Raw genomic sequence first — 20,364 nt, 5'->3', positions numbered from 1 at the left:
GGTCTTAAGGTGATCCCTGTGGCCAGAAAGGCAGCATTCTGTGATTATTCTACCTCTGGTGGGGGAGATGGGAAGGGAGAGGAGACAAAGCAATGCGTAGATTATAGACACTATTTTTTACTGTAGGTCTAATAATAATATGAAGCTCATAGCCCTTTTGAGAAAGCTGAGTAAGGGAGATTATGTGAAGGGGCTTTGAAATCTATAACTCATCATATTGCTGAGATGGTTGTTCTAATATTTATAGGTACTTAAAACAGAGAAGTCACCTTTACTACCACTAGATGGCAGGCAAGTATAATTAGCCTATCAAAATGCTGACTACGCAGTTCCTAAAAATAAATCTAGAATGAAATCCGTTTTTAAGTGGTCTTGAATGAGCCAGAAGGTGATATGTAAAGCAGTTTAAAGGAAAGTAGCTCATACCTGGAAAATAATAAGATGTTTCTTGGCTTCAATTGTTTTCTCAAATTCATTCATTCTCTCGTTCAAGAAACCTGTGCGCTAAATGGCCGCTTTTTTCTTGTTTACTCTTTTTATAAAAAAACAGTATTATTAATATATCATTCACACATCATGAAGTTCACCCATTTCAAAGGTACGATTCAATACTTTTCGTATATAGAGAGTCGTGCAACCATCACCACAAATGAACTTCAGAACATTTTTGTCACCCCCAAAAGAATCCTTGTCCTTGTGTCCAGGCATCCCCTCCATATCAGCCCTAGGTCACCAACAGTCAATTTTCTTTCTCTAGAGATTTTTTCAGTTCTAGGCAGGTGTCTTATTTATTTATTGTTATTTTTATTTATTTTTTTGAGACGGAGTCTCACTCTATCCCCCAGGCTGGAGTGAGTGGCGCGATCTCGGTTCACTGCAAGCTCCGCCCTCCGGGTTCGCGCCATTCTCCCGCCTCAGCCTCCCGAGTAGCTGGGACCACAGGCGCTGCCATCACACCCGGCTAATTTTTATTTTTTATTTTTTATTTTTTTTGTATTTTTAGTAGAGGTGTGGTTTCGCCGTGTTATCCAGGATGGTCTCTATCTCGTGACCTCGTGATCCGCCCACCTCAGCCTCCCAAAGTGCTGGGATTACAGGCGTGAGCCGCCGCACCCGTCGCAGGTGTCTTATTTTTAACCAGAGAATATAGAGTTTGAGTTTTCGGTTGGACAAATCAAAACACAGCCAGGATTTCTCACAGAGTGATGTGGTTAATGTATATGTGTTCTTACCTGATCATTCATTTATTCACTCACTGACTCATTTGGGCACCTGCAAATATGTGCTACGGTGCCGAATCTTTGCCAAAGTAGTGAAGTCTGTGCCTTACTCAGCATGGGTTCCTTGGAGTCGTATGGAGAAGAAACCAAAGGGCTGGATTCTGGATTCTCATGGGCTATGTGTTCCAGACAGGTGGGATCTAGCACAAATCTGTGCTTTGAATAATGACACGAATAATGATTAGCATGTATTGAAACATACTGTGGCATACTTGGCAGTGCTCTAAGAGCTTATAGTGTTGTGTTTAGCCTTATTTTAAAAATATATTACATATTAATATCAATCTCAGAAAGCTGCTTGAATCAGATTTAAAAAACATGAGTTTTGAAAGCTCTGATAAACCATGATATGTTGTATCATTACTCTAAATTAATTATACATATTCCACCTCTGTAAGTTTAGAGATGATGAAACTGAGGTTTGGGTTTACACAGCTAAGAAACTGAAGGGTCTCTAAACCCTAAACATAACAACATAAACTCATGAAAACTCATGCAGTGTATGGAGTGTAAGTTTTAATCTTGTTATTTCAAGTCTGTCATACCAACATGTAATAAGTATAAATAACATATAAATACCTATTTTTAGAATAATTGCATATTTTTGTTCTATACACATTCCACTTTGAAGAATATTATTCTTTACTTAGTTTTTATCTTTTGTTTCTCGCAGAACTTTTTAAAGGAATCTTTGGCAGCTAGGTAAAGAAAGGGGTGCTCTAAATTAAAATGTTCTTTTTTTTTTTTTTTTTTTTTTTTTTGAGGGAGTTTTCTCTGTTGCCCAGGCTGGAGTGCAGTGGCATGGTCTCGGCTCACTGCAATTTCCCCCTCCCAAGTTCAAGTGCTCCTTGTGCCTCAGTCTCCCAAGTAATAGGGACTACAGGCGTGCACCACCACGTCTGGCTAATTTTTGTATTCTTAGTAGAGACAGGGTTTTGCCATGTTGGCCAGGCTTGTCTTGAACTCTCGGCCCACCCACCAATCACAAGGGTGATTCACCCATCTCGGTCTCCCAAAGTGCTGAGATTACTGGCATGAGCCACCGTGCCGGGCCTTTAAATGAAAAATTTCAAAAAAGATATTTCATGTTAAAATTCTTTGAGGAAGCAAAACTAGACTCTTTAATATGAAAAATTAGTAATTTGAAAAAATGGACTGTTTCACAAGTGGCTGTTGACAATATAGTTACTTCTGAAATATTCAAGATGTACCTGAAAGCACAAAGTCTACAGAGAGAAAGCGGCTGGCAAACAGAGAGCTAAAACACAGTACGACAACCTCAAGTTGTTTGTGAAATATAGAGAGGGAAGATCTACGTGAGGTTGAATGTGAATTAGGAATATGAGTTGGAAGAGTGTTCCTGGAAAACAGGGCCCCTGGTCAAAGTTTTGATGGGCAAATAGAAGTTAGTTAAAGGATGGAGGGAGATTTGAGACTCATTCAAACAGAAATCGAACGTCCATGAAGATTCAAGTGTTGGGGGAGGCACCATGCCTGCTGGGGAGTGAGGTGCAGAGATGGAAGTAAGTTTGGAAAGGCAGGAGAATCCAGGTCATGGAGCGCTTCTTATGCTATGCTTTTAGAAACAAAGAGAAACCACTGAAAGACTTCAAAGAGCAGTGAGATAGATTCCCATGTATTTTTCAGAAAGGCAAAGGTATGGACTGAATGCGCCTCCTCATCCCGATTCATATGTTGAAATCAAATCTCCAAAGTGATGGTATTAGGAGGGGGGACCTTTGGGAGGTGATTATGTCACGAAGGTGGAGCCCTCATGAATGGGACACTACTCTTATAGGAAGATGCCAGAGCTAGCTCACTCTCTTTCCACCACGCAAAAACACAGGGAGAACTGGCAGTCTGCAACCTGCAGCAGTGCTCACACCAGAATCTGCACCTCAGTTTCATCATCTCTAAACGTACAGAGGTGGAACTTGTATAATTAATTTAGAGTAATGGTATAATGTATCATGGTTTATCAGAGCTTTCAAAACTCATTCTTTCTTTTTTATCTGATTCAAGCAGCTTTCTGAGATTGATATTGATATGTAATATATTTTTAAAATAAGGCTAAACACAGTACTATAAGCTCTTAGAGCACTGCCAAGTATGCCACAGCCTGTTTCAATACATGCTAATCATTATTAGTGTCATTATTCAAAGCACAGCTCTGTGCTAGATCCCAATGGTCTGGAACACATAACCATTCCAGCACACTGCTCTCTGACTTACAGCCTCCGGAGCTGTGAGAAATAAATTGCTGCTGTTGATAAGCCATTCCGTTTATGATATTTTATTATAGTCACTCAAGATGATGAAGACAGGCAGCTTTAGGGAACACTAGGAGAACAAAACTGAAGGGACCCAGTGAAGACAGGGTAGCCGATGAAGATACTGTTATGATATTTTTAGGGAGAAAGTGTGCAAACTTGAATCAAAACATAGACCTACGGAATAAAAATTAAATGACTGCGGACAAACAACACAGGCAGAATTGGCTAAACTTTGTGACTCATTGAACATGGGCTGTGAGAGAAAATGGGGATTCCAAGCTAACATCTGAGAATTTTGCTTGTTCTACTGAGCAGAAGTTCATACCATTAACCAATACAGAGAATATGTGAAAACAAAACAGGTTGTGGAGGGGTTAGGTAGAGATGACACTGGACGGGATAAATTTGCATTTCCACTGGAATATCCAAACGGAAATATGCTGCTATAAATGTGATATTAAGGCATTAAGGTGGGAGATAAATTTTCGTTGAAGATAAACTTTTCAGAGATACGTGCATATCAACGATAGCTGAAGTAATAAGAGTAGATAAGGCCTATTCGAATACCTTTCCCCATTCATCTTCCTGGCAAACTCCTTGTCATAAGTCTTGGTTCTGCTGCGCTTCTTTTATAAAGTCTTTCCTGCCTCTTTAATCAGGCATAGGTCTGTGAGTGTAGATGGTGCCCACATATTTGATACGGTCCAGCAGAGCAGTCATCACCTTGAACTGAAATTGTTTGCTTACATGTCTGTGAGTCTACTGAACTGTGAGCAAAGGGAACATAGCTTTTTATATTTTTATTCCCAAATTTCTTCAAGCCTAGCAGGGTTTCTGGCACATAACAGGCATTTGGAAATGTATTTAGAATAAATGTTACTCACTAACCTCACACCTGTTTGAATGGCTATTATCAAAAAGACAAAAGTAACAAACGTGGGTGAGGATATGGAGAAAAGAAAACCATTGTACACTCTTGGTGGGAATGTAAATTAGCACAGCTATTATGGAAAACATTATGGAGGTTCCTCAAAAATTAAAAATAGAACTACCATATGATCCAGCAATTCTACTTCTGGGTTCATTTCCAAAGAAAATGAAGTCAGTATGTCAAAGACAGTTCTGCTCTCTCATGTTTACCGCAGCCTTGTTCACAATAGCCAAGATATAGAAATATGGAATCAACTAAAGTACACACCATCTATCAGTGGATGAATGGATAAAGAAACTGTGATTATTACATCTATATCATATATGTCAGCAGACCCCAGCCTTTTTGGAACCTGGGACTGGTTTCATGGAAGACAATTTTTCCACAAAGCAGAGGGTGAGGTGGGGGATGGTTTTGAGATGATTCGAGCTCATTACATTTATTGTGTACTTTATTTCTATTATTACTACATTGTAACAGATAATGAAATAATTCTACAACTCACCATCACGTGGAATCAGTGGGAGCCTGAGCTTCTTTTCCCGGAACTAGACGGTCCCATCTGGGGGTGATGGGAGACACTGACAGATTATCAGGCATTAGATTCTCATAAGGACCATGCAACCCAGATCCTTCACATTTGCAGTTCATAATAGGGTTCACGCTCCTATGAGAATCTAATGCCGTCACTGATCTGACAGGAAGCGGAGCTCAGGCAGTAATGTGAGCAATGGGGAGAGGCTGTAAGTACAGATTAAGCTTCACTCGCTCATCTGCTGCTCACCTCTTGCTGTGCAGCGCAGTTCCTAATGGGTCATAGACTGGTACCAGTCTATGGCCCAGGGTGTTGGGAACCCCTGATATATATGATAGATGTGTGAGATGTGTACATATCTATATATATCATGTAGTATGTATGTGTGTGTGTGTGTGTGTGTGTGTATAAAATGGAGCACTATTCATTATTTGAAAAGAAGGAACTCCTACCATTTATGACAAGTATGACAAGTATGAACCTACAGGGCATTATGTTAGTGAAATAAGCCAAGCACAGAAAAATACTGCATGATCTCACTTCTGTGTGAAATCTAAAAGAGTAGAACTCATAGAAACAGAGAGCTGAATGGTAGTTGTTGGGGATGTGGAGGAGGGGTGAGATATTGGGGAGATGTTGGTCGAAGGGAGCAAAGTTTCAGTTACGCAGGAGAAATAATTTCTGGAGATCTATTGTATAGCATGGTGACAACAGTTAATAGTAATGTATTGTATGTTTGAAAATTTCTAACAGAGAAGATCTTAAATGTATTCACACACAACAAAAGTAACTACCTGAGGTCATGCATGTGTTCATTAATTTGATCAGGGTAATCATTGAATGATGTATATGTAAATCAAATATCATGTTATATACTTTAAATATACCAATATTGTGTCAATTTTACTTCAATAAAGCTGAAAAAAGATAAATGTGCCTAGAACTAATCTTTCTTAACCCAAATCCAACCATTGTTAGAATATAAAATGTAACACTGTGGAAGATAGTCTATATTCTAGGCTTTGACACATGTACTTTACGACACCATATACTCTGGTGTTAAAGGTCTTGTTTTAAAGTCAGTAGGTGCTTAAAATCCTTAGACTTATAAACCATTAAAATAAATTAGATACTTTTAAATGGTTAATGAAGATGTTTATGTACAACTATTGTGATTTCCTCCCTTGACCTTTTACATTTGTTTTATTGTGGATCATTAAAAGGATCTCAAGCAATGCTTTCAAAAACTCTAAGCACTGTTAGCATAATGACTTAGATCATTACTTATGATTTCATCTTTCCATTGAGAAATCTTTGTAATAAACCAAGTTCTTAAAATATTGCCAGCTTGTCTAGAAATACGATGCTTAGGATACCTCGTGATATATTAATTGCTTTTCCTTAGTTTGGTTGCTGGCAAGAGTGCAGGATAAACTAGATGCATTTTTAATAAGGAACTGAGAAACTTGATCATTTTTATTCATGCTATTAAGAAAGACTAATGATTATAAATGAAACTGACAACTATGATATTTAACATAACAGATATAAGAGGAATGATTTTAAAATGCCCTCAAAACACAAGGCAGCCTCTGTAGTTACATAAGGAGACTGCAGAGGGTTTGAAGTCCTAGATTTTTCTGATGGTCTTGTCATTTGCGTGGAAAAAGTGCTTTGAAATTTTTGGATGAGAATTTTCAAGTTATAAAGTTAGAATATTTTGCATCTGAGGAGCCATATGATGTGTTTATTTTAGCAATGGTTCTTCAAACTCTCTCAGAGAATTGTGTTTTACTTACTTTTTTTCCCTTTGCCCCCTTAGAATAGATAGTTCATAGTAGCATCAAATAAACCTAACTTATCACTTGCTACCTTTTTCCGTATCGCTAACACAGCAGATCTGCATGGTGATGGAGGTTCTGCGTATTATTTCAGTTTGCAGTCTGGCTTTTGCTTTCATAGCATTCCAACTCATCTGTTCTTAATACTTCCCCATGTGGTAATAGGAATGGAGCCTGGTGTTGAGGGAAACGTACAAAGCTTGTCTGCATCTGTGATTGTCAGTCTCAGGCGGGGCAGGAAACAGTGGACTACTCAAATACGAGAACTGAAGAGATCACATGGAAAAATCTATCTGGAAAGGCATGGGCAGAGTTTAAGGAAATCAATTTGCAGAAACTGCTGCATCACCCAAGTGTTAATAATATCAGGGAGTCATTATAACCCTGAGACATGGAGATACAAAGTGGAGGAAAGAGCTCCTTGAATGGCCTCATTTGAAGAACCATGGCCTGAGATGAAAGAATGCCAAGCTGTCTCAGCAGCAAAGGTGCTGAGGGAGTCATCACCCCAACTCTGACGTATTCTCTGGCCTGCTGCCAGGATCCACTGTTGACTGAATCCACCGAAACACAGAGGAGAAACCTCTATGTTTTGTCATCAACATAGTCAGAGCTTCTTACATACTCTGTAGAACCGTAAGTCAAAATAAGCCTCTGTATAAATTACCCAGCACCAGTGTTCCTTTTTAGCAACACAAAATGAACTAACAGAAGCGAGGAATAGTGTATATGGACTGTGTATATGGCTTGTGTATATGGACTGTGTATAGTGTATATGGCCATTCAACATAGTCAGACTCAGGTCAAATTTAGTTACCCATTCTCGGTGTTTCCGTGGCATGCCAGTCTTATCTCTGCCATGACACTCACCACATCCTGTCAACAAAGTCAGAGCATAACGAGAATGGCAGAGATGGAACCTGGAGGGCACATGGGGGAATAGCTAGTGCATGTATGTACTGCCCTGTATGAATGCTAAGATCCATTTCATTTCAAGATTTAGTGACGATTATGTCAGTCAGGGTCCCTCCAGAGAAAAAAGACCCAGTAAAATGGATGGATGGATGGATGGATGGATGAACAGATAGATAGACAACAGATGATGGATGAGTAGATGTGTAGATATGTGGAAGGATGGATAGGTAGATGAATGGAGCTAAGGTCTGAATGTTTCTGTCCCTCACAAAGATACATGCTGAAATGTAATCATCAATATCATGGTATTAGGAGGTGGGATCATTGGGGAGTGATATGGTCATGAGGGCAGAATAATCGTGAATGGGGTTAGTATTCTTATAAAAAAATACTGCAGAAGCTCCTTTTCCCCTTCTACTATATGAGGTCACAGAGAGAGGTTCCATCTGTGAACCAGGAAGCAAACCTTCACCAGATGCCAAATCTGTGGACTCCTTGATCTTAGATAGTCCAGCCTCCAGAACTGTGAGAAATAAACTTCTGTTGTTTATAAGACACCTAGTTTATGGTATTTTGTTATAGTAGCATAAATGGATTAAGACAGATGGGTAGAGAAATAGAGATAGAGATATAGAACAATGATACGTAGATGATAGATAGATGGATGGATAGATAAACAGACACACACACACACACACACATACACACATACACACACACACAGATAGATAGGTAGATATTGAAGGGAATTGGCTTACATGATTGTGAGAGTTGCCTAGGCAAGTCCAAAATTTGTATGACAGGCAATTACCATGGATAAGACAGAGACACTTGGAGAGGAGATGAAGCTGTTATCCACTAATGGAATCCCTTCTTCCTCAGGGAAGTATCAGTTCTGCAAATAAGGCTTCCTTCGAGGAGGACCAAGACAACTAAACGCAGTCACCAACATCAAAAAAGCTTATCTTCCAAGGGGGGATACAGCAAAGGATTTAATTCAACAATTAAAACAGGATGTGGTGAGTGTCATGGCAGCGATAAGCCTGGCATGCCCCGGAAACACCGAGAATGGGTAACTAAATTTGACCTGAGTCTGCACTTCTTGGAGAAGTCCATATACACTATTCCTCGCTTCTATTAGTTCATATTGTGTTGCTAAAAAGGAACACTGGCACTGGGTAATTTATACAGAGGCTTATTTTGACTTATGGTTCCATAGTGTATGTAAGAAGCCTGGGACCAGCATCTGCTCAGCTTCTGGTGAAGCCTTCAGGAAGCTTTCAATCATGGTGGAAGGCAGAAGCGCACATCACCTGGTGAGAGAGGGAGCAACAGAGAGAAGGGAGGAGATCCCAGGCTTTTTTATACAAGCTCATTACCACAAGGGCAGCATCAAGCCATTCGTGAAGGATCCAACCCCATGATGCAAACACCTCCCACTAGGCCCCACCTCCAACCCTGGGGATGCCATTTCAATGTGATTTGGAGGAGGCATATGTTCAAACTGTATCACCCCTTCTCTAGGATAACATTTTCAGTAGTTTCAGTTACTCACGGTACAATCAATAAAATCGTTTGAGGGAGAGAAGGGTCATAGTCACATAACCTTTACTACAGTATATTGTAATTGTTTCATTTTATTAGCAGTTATTATTAATATCTTACTGTGCCTAATTTAAAATTAAACATTATCCTAGGTACATATGTATAGGAAAAAACATAGTATATATAGGGGTTGGTACCATTCGTGGTTTCAGGTATTCACTGGGGGTCTTGGAACGTGTGCCCTGCAGGAAACAGGGGACCATTTTAAAAGTATTTTTAAAGTAGAGAGACCAAGAAATCTAGACCAAGAAAGTCATGGTTTGTGAAGAAAACAGCATGCATTGTTTTTTTTGGTTTTTTTTTTTTTGAGACAGAGTCTCACTCTTGTCATCCAGGCTGGAGTGCAGTGGTGTGATCTTGGCTCACTGCAACCTCCACCTCCTGGGTTCAAGCAATTCTCCTGCCTCACCCTCCCAAGTAGCTGGAATTACAGGTGCACACCAGGATGCCTGGCTAATTTTTGTATCTTTAGTAGAATGGGGTTTCACTATGTTGGTCAAGCCGGTTTTGAACTTCTGGCCTCAAGTGATCTGCCCACCTTGGCCTCCCAAAGTGCTGGGATTACAGGTGTGAGCCACCGCGCCCAGCTGGAAACAGCATACTCCTAAAGAACTGCAAGCAGCTTAATACGGATGGATCCAGGTCTTGGGATGAGGGGAGCAGGACGCAGCTGCATGTCACAGAAACCACAGTACAAAATATTTGCTTTTGCTAAACTTGGCACTCAGAAAGCCTCTTTCTATGTAATTTACATCTAATTTCTACTTCATTCTTTCTGTAGATAAGATTTCATATTTTCTTGCTTTTTATGTTTAGAATTCCGGGTTTTATTTCTTACTGCTACCACATATGAAAAGATTAATCTGTGAATGTATTCATTGAAAACTGAAACTGTCCTCCAATTAAGAAGAGCATATGGGAAAAATAAAATAGGAGGAAAGCTGACGTTTCTATATATTATCATGTGATTTTTAAATTTACAACAATTGAGTTTGTTAAAAAAAAGTCTATTATCAAGAAGAAAATAAAATATCACTACATATTTCAGGGGTCTCCACTTGAGCTTGTGTTGTATTATGACTATTTTTGTTTATGGAGAAGGCACTGGACAGGTGACTGGGTCTAGCAGAGGTCTCGCTATGTGAACAATGGAGGGTGACACTTGGAAATAACTCATTGAGGAAAGGGAGAATTGAGTAGGAGTTAGTGTTTCCAGCAAATCAAGACAGTGTCTGAGAAATCAAGGAAATGAGAATACAGAATATTATCTGTCACTGACATTATGTCTACTCAGCCAGGGTGTGCTCACGTTATACTTTAGGGTAGAAGAGTTACAAAAAATAACTGAATGAAAGCTGGAAAAGCTGACCCCAGTAAGAAAGGTTGTGGTTATCATTTAAATATTTGGGAGAATAAAAGAAGGTTCTTTCCATAGGACACTTCTTCAGCCTGATCTGGTGCGACCATCATCATCTGCTGTGGGTCCTGCTGCCATGGGCTGTTCTAAGGATTGCTCCTGGCTGATGGCAGCTGCTCTCCACTCAGAGGTACCCCTGAACCACACAAGAGTCCTCAGTGACTGACTGGCGTGTGTGTGTCTGTGTGCATGTGTGTGGGTGTGTGTGTGTTGGGAGGAGCTTACAAAAAGCCCCTCTTACACTTCAAGAAGGAATAGGCTCTGCAGTGATGTTTAAATCGCAGAGCGCCATGAAGAATGTGGCTGAGGCTAGACATCACCAGGAAACACATCCTACTTGGCTTCTTCCCCTTTCCTAAACTGCTTCCTTCACCCCTTATAGGTTCCTTGAAAGCACTTCCTCCACCAATCACTTGCCAAAAATAAACCTACTTCTAGAAAATTCAACCTGCTTCTAGAAAATCCAACCTGAGACCTATGCCAAAATAAATTTCAATAAAAAAATTTTTTTTAATGAAAGAAAAGTCCATTAATATGAATACTTATATTACTTCAAGAAGAACAGAAATTAAAGCTAGAAAAACACCACACATGTGTAGATTTTATATTTTTAAAATGTTAAAGATGGCCAGGTGCGGTGGCTCGCACCTGTCATCCCAGCACTTTGGGAGGCTTAGGCGGGCAGATCACGAGGTCAGGAGATGGAGACCATCCTGGCCAACATGGTGAAACCCCGTCTCTACTAAAAATACAAAAATTAGCTGGGCGTGGTGGTGTGCACCTGTAATCCCAGCCTCTCGGGAGGCTAGCAGGGAAAATGGCTTGAACGCGGGAGGCACAGATTGCAGTGAGCTGAGATCATGCTGCTGCATTCCAGCCTGGCGACAGAGTGAGACTCCGTCAAAAAAAAAAAAAAAAAAAAAAGTTAAAGACAAGATTTAAAAATTAACTGGAGGAAAACTGGAACATATTTGAGAGTCAGTGAGTTAATGTCTTGCAAATAATTTTTTAAACAAACAGCCCAGAGGAAAATATTCAAAAAGTATAATTCATAAAGGGAAAAGCCAGCAAAGTAATATAAAACCCATATTAAAGCAATGTGTGTCGTGTCTTTGAAATGAGGTTGGTTTTCTTTGGAAAATGATAACGTTCAATGGTGGTGAAAATATGGAGTGAAAGGCATTTTTACATAAGGATGGTGGGAACGTAAATTGGTATTTATTTCTTAACAACCACTTTTTGGAGCACGTTACTTAAAGTTTTGCCTAGTCTTTCCTGTGGAAATCCTATTTTCAGTTGTTTATTTTCAGGAAATTAAATCATGTGTTTGCTGTACTCTTTCATGAAGTTGAAAAGGTCTAAATGTTAAAAAAGATGTACTGAAAAGTATAGGATGGTGAAAATAATAGCTCTTATGTTTTTGTATATTACCGTATTTCAATCTCGCCATGACATTATTTGGTAGATATTATCATTCTTCACATTTATAAAGAGGGTGACTAGGTCTCAGGCAGGATAAGTAATATCCAGGATCATGAGGTTTCACCTCTGAACCATCCCAAGCTCTCAAGCAATATACAATCCTGCCTTTGGTATAAAACCAACCATTAAAATTAAATATAATTATGCAAGAACATTTGTCGACATTGAGCATGTTTAACATATCTTGTGAAATGAAAAATAGAATAGAAAATAGTAGAGTATGAAGGATCAGTTTTGTACAGAGAGCAATGAAAAGAGCATACATTATCCCGTCTGAAGTTGTTTAGCAGAATCATAAACATTTGCTATTGTAGGAAAGTTTCATAAACCTGTAGAGTGAGGAGCAGAATGTGGGGTGGCCCCTCCTGACTTGACCTTCTGTCATTCACATGGATGTATCATGCTCCCCATTTGATGGTGAGTGGGGCCTGTGATTTCCTTCTAACCAACATAATATGGCAACGGTGATGTGAGGTCACATCCATTATTCCATTATATAAGAACCTCTGGGGATGTGAGGGTGGTCTCTGAGAGTCGAGAGCAGCCTCTGTTTCTACAACCACAAGAAAATAAACTCTGCCAACAATGTTAGTAAGTTTGGAAGTGGATTCTTCCCCAGTTGAGCCTCCCAATGAGAATGCAGCTCAACCAGCTCCTGGATTGCAGCCTTGAGAGACCCTGAGCTGATGACCCAGCTGAGCCTGGACTCTTGATTCACAGAAACTGTGAGATGGTGAATGTGTGTTGTTTTAAGCTCCCAAGTTTATGGTTATTTGCTGTGCAACAATAGATAACAAACACACATGGTTACCTTGTAGCAGGTTTCATAGTGTCCATCTTCAACTTGAAACTGATAGTATGTACAACTCTTTCCCATTTGCAATTAGATATACAACTTGACCAGGAGTGGACTCATGCCTCTACTCCCAGCACTCTGGGAGGCCAAGCCAGACGGATCACTTGAGGTCAGGAGTTTGAGACCAGACTGGCCAACGTGGTGCCATTCTGTCTCTATTTAAAACACAAAAATTAGCTGGGCATGGTGGCACATGCCTGTAATCCCAAATACTTGGGAGGCTGAGGCAGAGGAATGAGCTGAACCCGGGAGGCAGAGACTGCAATGAGCTGAGATTGTACCACTGCCTTCTGCCTGGGCGACAAAAGATATACAACTTGGGGATGACAAAAACTGTCCTGTCTACTTTGCATATTACTTGTCAGATCCTTACAACAAGTCTGTGAGGTCATCATGATTATTACCCCCATTTACAACTGAAGAAACAGAAACATTGAGAATTTACTGGGCAAATAATAATGAATTAAACACATCTCTAGGTATTATTGCCTGTGTGCAGTGGAGAGTTTTTTGTTTTGTTTTGCTTTCTATCTTGTTTGTGGTATTGGGAGGACGGAGGACTCAAAGACTGAAGTCCTCCCTGTTTAGCAGATGTTGAGTTGAAGATCAAAGTTTACATGTGCTGTTCATTAGGAATCTCAGGCAGTAAGTTGGATTGGGTCCCTTCAGTTTCTGAGGGAAGGTATGCTTCGCTCTCTGTGTGCAGATCTCAAAGAAGAGTTATTCTGCCAAAGAAACTGCACTGTAAGCCGAACTTCTCTCCTTCCATGTGTCTTGGAGAAGACACATACTCTCTGCTTACACACAGAAAAGACTGAGAGTCCAGAGAAACCGTTCTCCATGCCTCACCCTTTAACCCAGAGAACCAGCGTGCATCATTCCTTACTTCTCACAGCTGAGAGAACCATTATTGCATAAGAAATTCTGCAGCCAGTTGTGATGACTCATGCCTGTAATCCTAATGCTTTGGGAAGCCGAGGCAGGTTGAGGCCAAGAGTTTTAGATTAGCCTGGCCAACATGGTGAAGCCCCGTTTCTACTAAAAATATGAAAATTAGTGGAACATAGTGATGCACGCCTGCATTCCCAGCTACTTGGGGGGCTGAAGCATGAGATCGCTTGAACCCAGGAGGTGGAGGTTGTAGTAAGCCAAGATCATGCCACTGCACTCCAGCCTGGATGACTGTCTCAAAAAAAAAAAAAAAAAAAAAAAAAAAATTCTTCTGTGTGACATAAATAAAATAATTAACAGTAATAATAACAATATTTTTAAGCACTAAATAATGTAAGGAAACTCAGCAGCATAAAAGAATGGTCTAAAAAATAACCAGAACCACTAGCTGTTATTGAAGATCCATGACAGAATGTGCAAATTATTCAAGAGAAGTCACTAAAACGATTTGCTGGCTTTAGAGTAAAGAAGACAAATCACTAATAAATCCTTTCAATAGATTCAAAAATAATTTGTAATTTGCAACTATTTCTGTTGAAAACTGTTAGACTTGGGAAAATGGATACTTTCTTAATGATATTTATTAGAAAACAGCAGCAAAAAAAAAAATAATAACAGATAGACAGGTTTCCAATACAATCAGAAATAAAAAATAGTAGGGGAGGAAGAGACAAATTGTCCCTATATTTAGACTTAAAAAGGCATGACGATGAATAGAAAAATAATGAAAAATTATAGATGAGTTTGAGTCTGACTGGATGCCAGAATAGCATACAGAAATTAATGATTCTCAATGTATTAGTGATCGTAATTTTGTAAAAATAAAAGAGGTAAGATTCCTTTCACAAAACACACAAAATATCTAGGATTAAACCTACGAAGAAAAGAATACAATTTAAAGTAGGAAAGCTACAACATTTTACTGATAGATTAAAAAAGCAATTTAAGAGAGAGAAACACTGTTTCTGAGTGAGTTTTAACATTGTAAACAGTATTGAAGCTTTTCATTAGGAACACAACAGGGTGGCTAGAGTCAAATAATAACTGAATTGTATGTTTTAAAATAAACAGCATAATTGGATTGTTTGTAACTCAAAGGATAAATCCTCGATTTATGGAGATAAGGATACCCCATTCTCCATGAAGTGCTTTATTTCATATTTTATACCTATATCCAGACATCCAATGTACCTCATAAATATGTACATCTACTACATACCCACAAAAATTAAAAAAGAGACACATCAACTTCTAAGAAAAAGAGAGAAAAGTTTCCATATTACAAAGAGCAAATTTCCTTTAAAATTAATCCATATATTCAATCTAACCACAATCAAAATCTCTATGGTACATTTGAAATGAAATTTTGCAGGTTGATTCTGCTGTTCAATCTGGAATGATAATTCTTAAAATAAATATCAGATGACTTAAACTTAAAAAATAAAACCATTTATTAGACTGAAAATATCAGAATACAAAATATAGGCGGGGGCGGTGGCTCATGCCTGTAATCCCAGCATTTTGGGAGGCTGAGGCAGGTGGAGCTTTGCCATATTGCGTTAGAAAATTCCTCCCTAAATAAGACATTAAATCTAGAAGCCATAAAGACTAATGACAGATAGGACTACATATAAATATGAAACATTTCCATAAAGATTTATTGAGGCCCAAAGACATGTAGGAAGATTTGTTGGCTATTTAATATGTAAAGAGGTGTCATCCTACTGGGAACCATTCATCTTGGTAGCACAGGTAGCAACAGGCACCACGGCGGACTCCGGTGACTCCAGTTCTTTCTCGTTTCCTGAAGGCCAGTTCTTGGCATCAGGGGTCTCTATTGCCCAGTCATTCTAATGGTTTTGCAAACATCGACTTCTCCATCAAATTCTTTCCTTTTTAGTATACCAGGATAGTTTCTATTGGTCTGACTGATCCTGATTAATACAAGTTTCCTCTGAAGAGAGACAGGGACTCACATATATCCTATTCTCCATCTCAGCAACTTTATGGGACATGAGCGTCATGCTGATAAACAGCAGTCGAGAGGCTGCACCCTTTCACTCTGCTTTTCCTCTTTTTGTGCTAAGCAAGATGGCTAATTCCACTCATACGCTCGCTTCCATATTTATCTCCAGCCCCTTCTCATGACATCATCTTTTCACACTTAGAACAATATTCAAATTCTGTTTAGGTCCCCTCCAGAGCCCTTCCCTGGTACAGTTAATTACCTGGCTCTCCCAAAATATTGATCTTAAAATCACTACTTAGCAGAATTCTCACAGTTTATTTTCTGTGATGTGTGTGCTTGACTTTTGTAAGCATTAAGTAATAAGCACGTGATTCAAATTACAGTTCTTTTCTGATATTTCTTTACCTTTCTTACCTTAGGTTTATAGTTTTACTCTTTTCCATTATTAGGAATTAGGAGAGAAAAAGAGACAGGAGAGAGAAAGGAAAAAAAGGAGACAGGAGTGAGAGAGAGAGAGAGAGAAGAAAGAAGAGAGAGAGAGAATTATTTCCCTTGATTTTTAGATGCCTTTTTTAATGGCATGTCACCATTATAAAAAGAGCCCTTTTGCTAAACAGAATTCAGAAAACACTCATGGACCTCATCTGATTATCTCTCATCGATAAAGCCTATGTTTCCATTTCGCCGCGCCAAGAAATCCTAATAAATTGTAAGCTTATTTCTCATCTTTTATCTTTTTTCTCCTTCTCCTCTTGGGAAAGCCTTCTAAGTCATTTGAGGATAACAAGTAATAAAAATCTAGTTATTTGATGAAGAACAGTCCATTGGAATGCTAGGCATAGTAGGCCAATAATTACTCAGAATTAAACAAATTGACTTGCTTTCAAACATAGAAAAGGCAAAAGAAAATGTTCCGCAAATTATAAACAGGGAATAGATTATCCTTATTATCCTTCCAAAGCATAATGCTGAAAAACAAGTATCTCTTAAGTTGCCATCTTTGGTAATGCAGAAATTTAAAAACAATAGCCTGCATTTAAAAAGTGTTCTGTATGTATTACTGATACCTTCCCATTATCTAAAGTACATACGTGAATTATGATCCAGAAAGCAAACCTTTTGCCCAACATGAGCCTTTCTTTTTCCCCCAAGGGTAAAAAGCCTACAGAATTCAGGGCTATCTCATGGCACCCAGCAGAGGGCAGTAGAGAACTTCTCCAGTGCCTGCTGCTCGGCTCTTTTGTTTCTGCCGTTTTAACTTTGTGTATAGAACAATCATTGAGCTGTCAGGCTAAATTAGCACAGAAATTCATGGAATCTGTTCAATCCAAACCACCTCCTTTTCCCAAAAAATGTTCTGCAGTTTACTTTAGCACATTGAGTTATGAAAGGGATATCTGCATGTTCTAAATTAATTTGATAGAAAATATGAAAAGGCAAAGAAAAGCAACGTGGCCTTTGAAATTGCTTACATTATTCATATGGGAAATTCTTGAGCATAGGATGGTTCTAAGCTATAATCAAGTGGTGCTAACCCAAGGTTTCTTCTTCAGTGATCCGGCATTTAATATTATGTATGTATGTATTTTGGACTAAGCCTCTTCCAATAAAATCAGGTAGAAAATGAAAACGATCATAACTGACTTCCCTTTAACGTAGTTTTGCATTGACTGCGTGATATATTTCAGAATGGTGTTCTAGGTGAGGAGAGGAAAAAACACGAAAAAGTCGGTCTTAAAAATTCTCAGGTCATTTAAAGGCCATGCTGCCCTTGTCCGTATACACATTATTTGCACTGAATCTCCTGTAACACGCTGGTAAGAAATTACTAAAGAAATTTTAAACCCATTTTATTCATTAAATAAAAATAATATCTTATTCTTTCATAATTCTATTCCATTCAATTCCCAGAAAATCAATGAAATTAAAGTTATTGTGCTGCTGTTCTGATTAGGTCACAAACTTTTCAGCGTTCTAAAATTTTTTTTTTTTTTTTTTAGACGGAGTTATGCTCTTTTTGCCCAGGTTGGAGTGCAGTGGCGCAATCTTGGCTCACTACAACCTCCACCTCCTGGGGTTCAAGCGATTTTCCTGCCTCAGCCTCCTGAGTAGCTGGGATTACAGGCACATACCACCACGCCCGGCTAATTTTAAATGTTTAGTAGAGATGGGGTTTCACCATGTTGGCCAGGCTGGTCTTGAACTCCTGACCTCAGGTGATCCACCCACCTTGGCCTCCCAAAGTACTGGGATTACAAGAGTGAGCCACTGCACCTGTCCAGGGTTCTATAATTCTTATGTGTATTATTGAGGGGTAGAGAGGACATTGGCTAAAACAGTTGAAAATTGCTTGTGGCTTTGATCTGGATACTTACCTTTGTGTGCTGCTGAAAGTTTTATTGCATCTTGAGATACTCGAATGTAAGCAACAGAAAACAACTTTAGCCAATTTAGACAGTTAATATTTCATTAAAAGAATACTTCATAGCTCATAAAATCTCTGAGAGGCCTGGAGACCTACCTGCTCTTGGAGCACAAGGAGTCAGGAACTGCACCTGCAGGTATACTATAAACTGGTTTCATGAACACACCTTAGGAATGACATCATAGGCACCAACAATGCCCGAGTTGGAGTGCTACAAGAGAGCTGCTGTCCTTGCTGTCTACAGAAACCAGCACTACATTCTTCTACTGTCACCATCCTTGACAGAACGGATTTGGTACATTTTTGCCTCCCTGAACCTCTAGCTTCTGTTTCAAAGACTGAGGTTGGCCTATTGATGACTATAGCCTAGAACATATTTCCATATCTTCCCTACAGGGGAAGAGAGGGACTGAACATTTTGACTGTGGTGCTGCCCTGGTGGTTAGTAGGCTTCGCTACCTCAGGTGCTAATTCCTCACAGGTGAAAAGGGTATTTGCATCAGGTGACAGGAGCAATGGCATAGACCTACAACATATACTCCTCAGCAGCTGAAATTCATTTAGCACAGATCCATAAATTTCCCACTGGGTTCCAGTAATTGATGTAGTTGCTGAGGATACAACCATGAACAGTACAGACCAAGATCCTTCCCACTGTGGAGTTTACATTCAGGCAGGGGAGGAAATACTAAAACAAGAGACCATAAAAATTAATAAATTATAGAGGTATATTAGATAGTTAAACAATAAATTATAATGACTAAAGTACATTTAGGGAGAGATGCTGGGGGAGAGAGAGAAGGGAAGGTAGGTAGAAAGATACTTTCACCTAACTAAACCTATCCCTTATACAAATAAATCATTCACTTGCTCCCTAATCAGGGCCAACTCAAAAGTCTCCTAGGATAGCATAAACAAATCCAAGTTAAGGATTTCTAGTTATGGCCACTTCTTTATTTCAATTATGATTCAGATTCCCTATTCTGTAATGTTGTTGGTCCATAGGCACAGAAGTCATCATTTTCCTTCATTAGTCTTTTATTATTTATTTATTTATTTATTTTATTTTATTTTTTTTAGACAGAGTCTCCCTCTGTAGCCCAGGCTGGAGTGCAGTGGCACGATCTCGGCTTACTGCAACCTCCATCTCCCAGGCTCAAGAGATTCTTCTGACTCAGCTGGGACTACAGGCACATGCCACCACACCCAGCTAATTTTTGTATTTTTAGTAGAGATCGGGTTTCACCATATTGACCAGGCTGGTCTCAAACTCCTGACCTGAGGTGATCTGCCCGTCTTGGCCTCCCAAACTGCTGGGTTTACGGGCATGAGCCACTGCACCCGGCCCTTTCATTAGCTTTTTAATGTCTACATGATCAGTGGTAATGGTTCCTCTTGGATTTCTAATATTGTAATTCATGTCTTCTCTCTGGCTTTTCTTTGTTAGTGTCACCAAAGGTTTATAAATTTTATTTATCTTTTCAAAGAACAACACTTGATTTCATTGATTTTCTCTATATTTTTTTTACTCCTTAATTTCATTGATTCTGCTTGAATTTCCATTTGGGCTGCAACTTCAAATGTTCTTCTTTCTCTACATCCTGAAAATGGAGGGGTGAGCTATTGGTTTTAAACCTTTCTTCTTTTCCAATGCATGCAGTGGATGCTATATATTTTCCTCTAAGCACTGCTTTTGCTGCATCTCACAAATACTGATGTTTTATTTTCATTTTTATTTTGTCCAAAATCTTTACAAATTTATCTTGAGATTTCTTTGACCCATGTGTTAGAAGTGTGTTATTGAATATTCAAGTATTAATAGTTTGGGATTTTCCAGCTATGTTTCTGTGATTGGTTTCCAGTTTAATTCCATTGTGGTTTGGG

This window comes from Mandrillus leucophaeus, unplaced genomic scaffold, assembly GCF_000951045.1.
Source record: "Mandrillus leucophaeus isolate KB7577 unplaced genomic scaffold, Mleu.le_1.0 Scaffold15, whole genome shotgun sequence".
NCBI lineage: Eukaryota > Metazoa > Chordata > Mammalia > Primates > Cercopithecidae > Mandrillus > Mandrillus leucophaeus.
The sequence above is the reverse complement of the archived record's forward strand: the minus strand, read 5'-3'. Positions refer to the sequence as shown.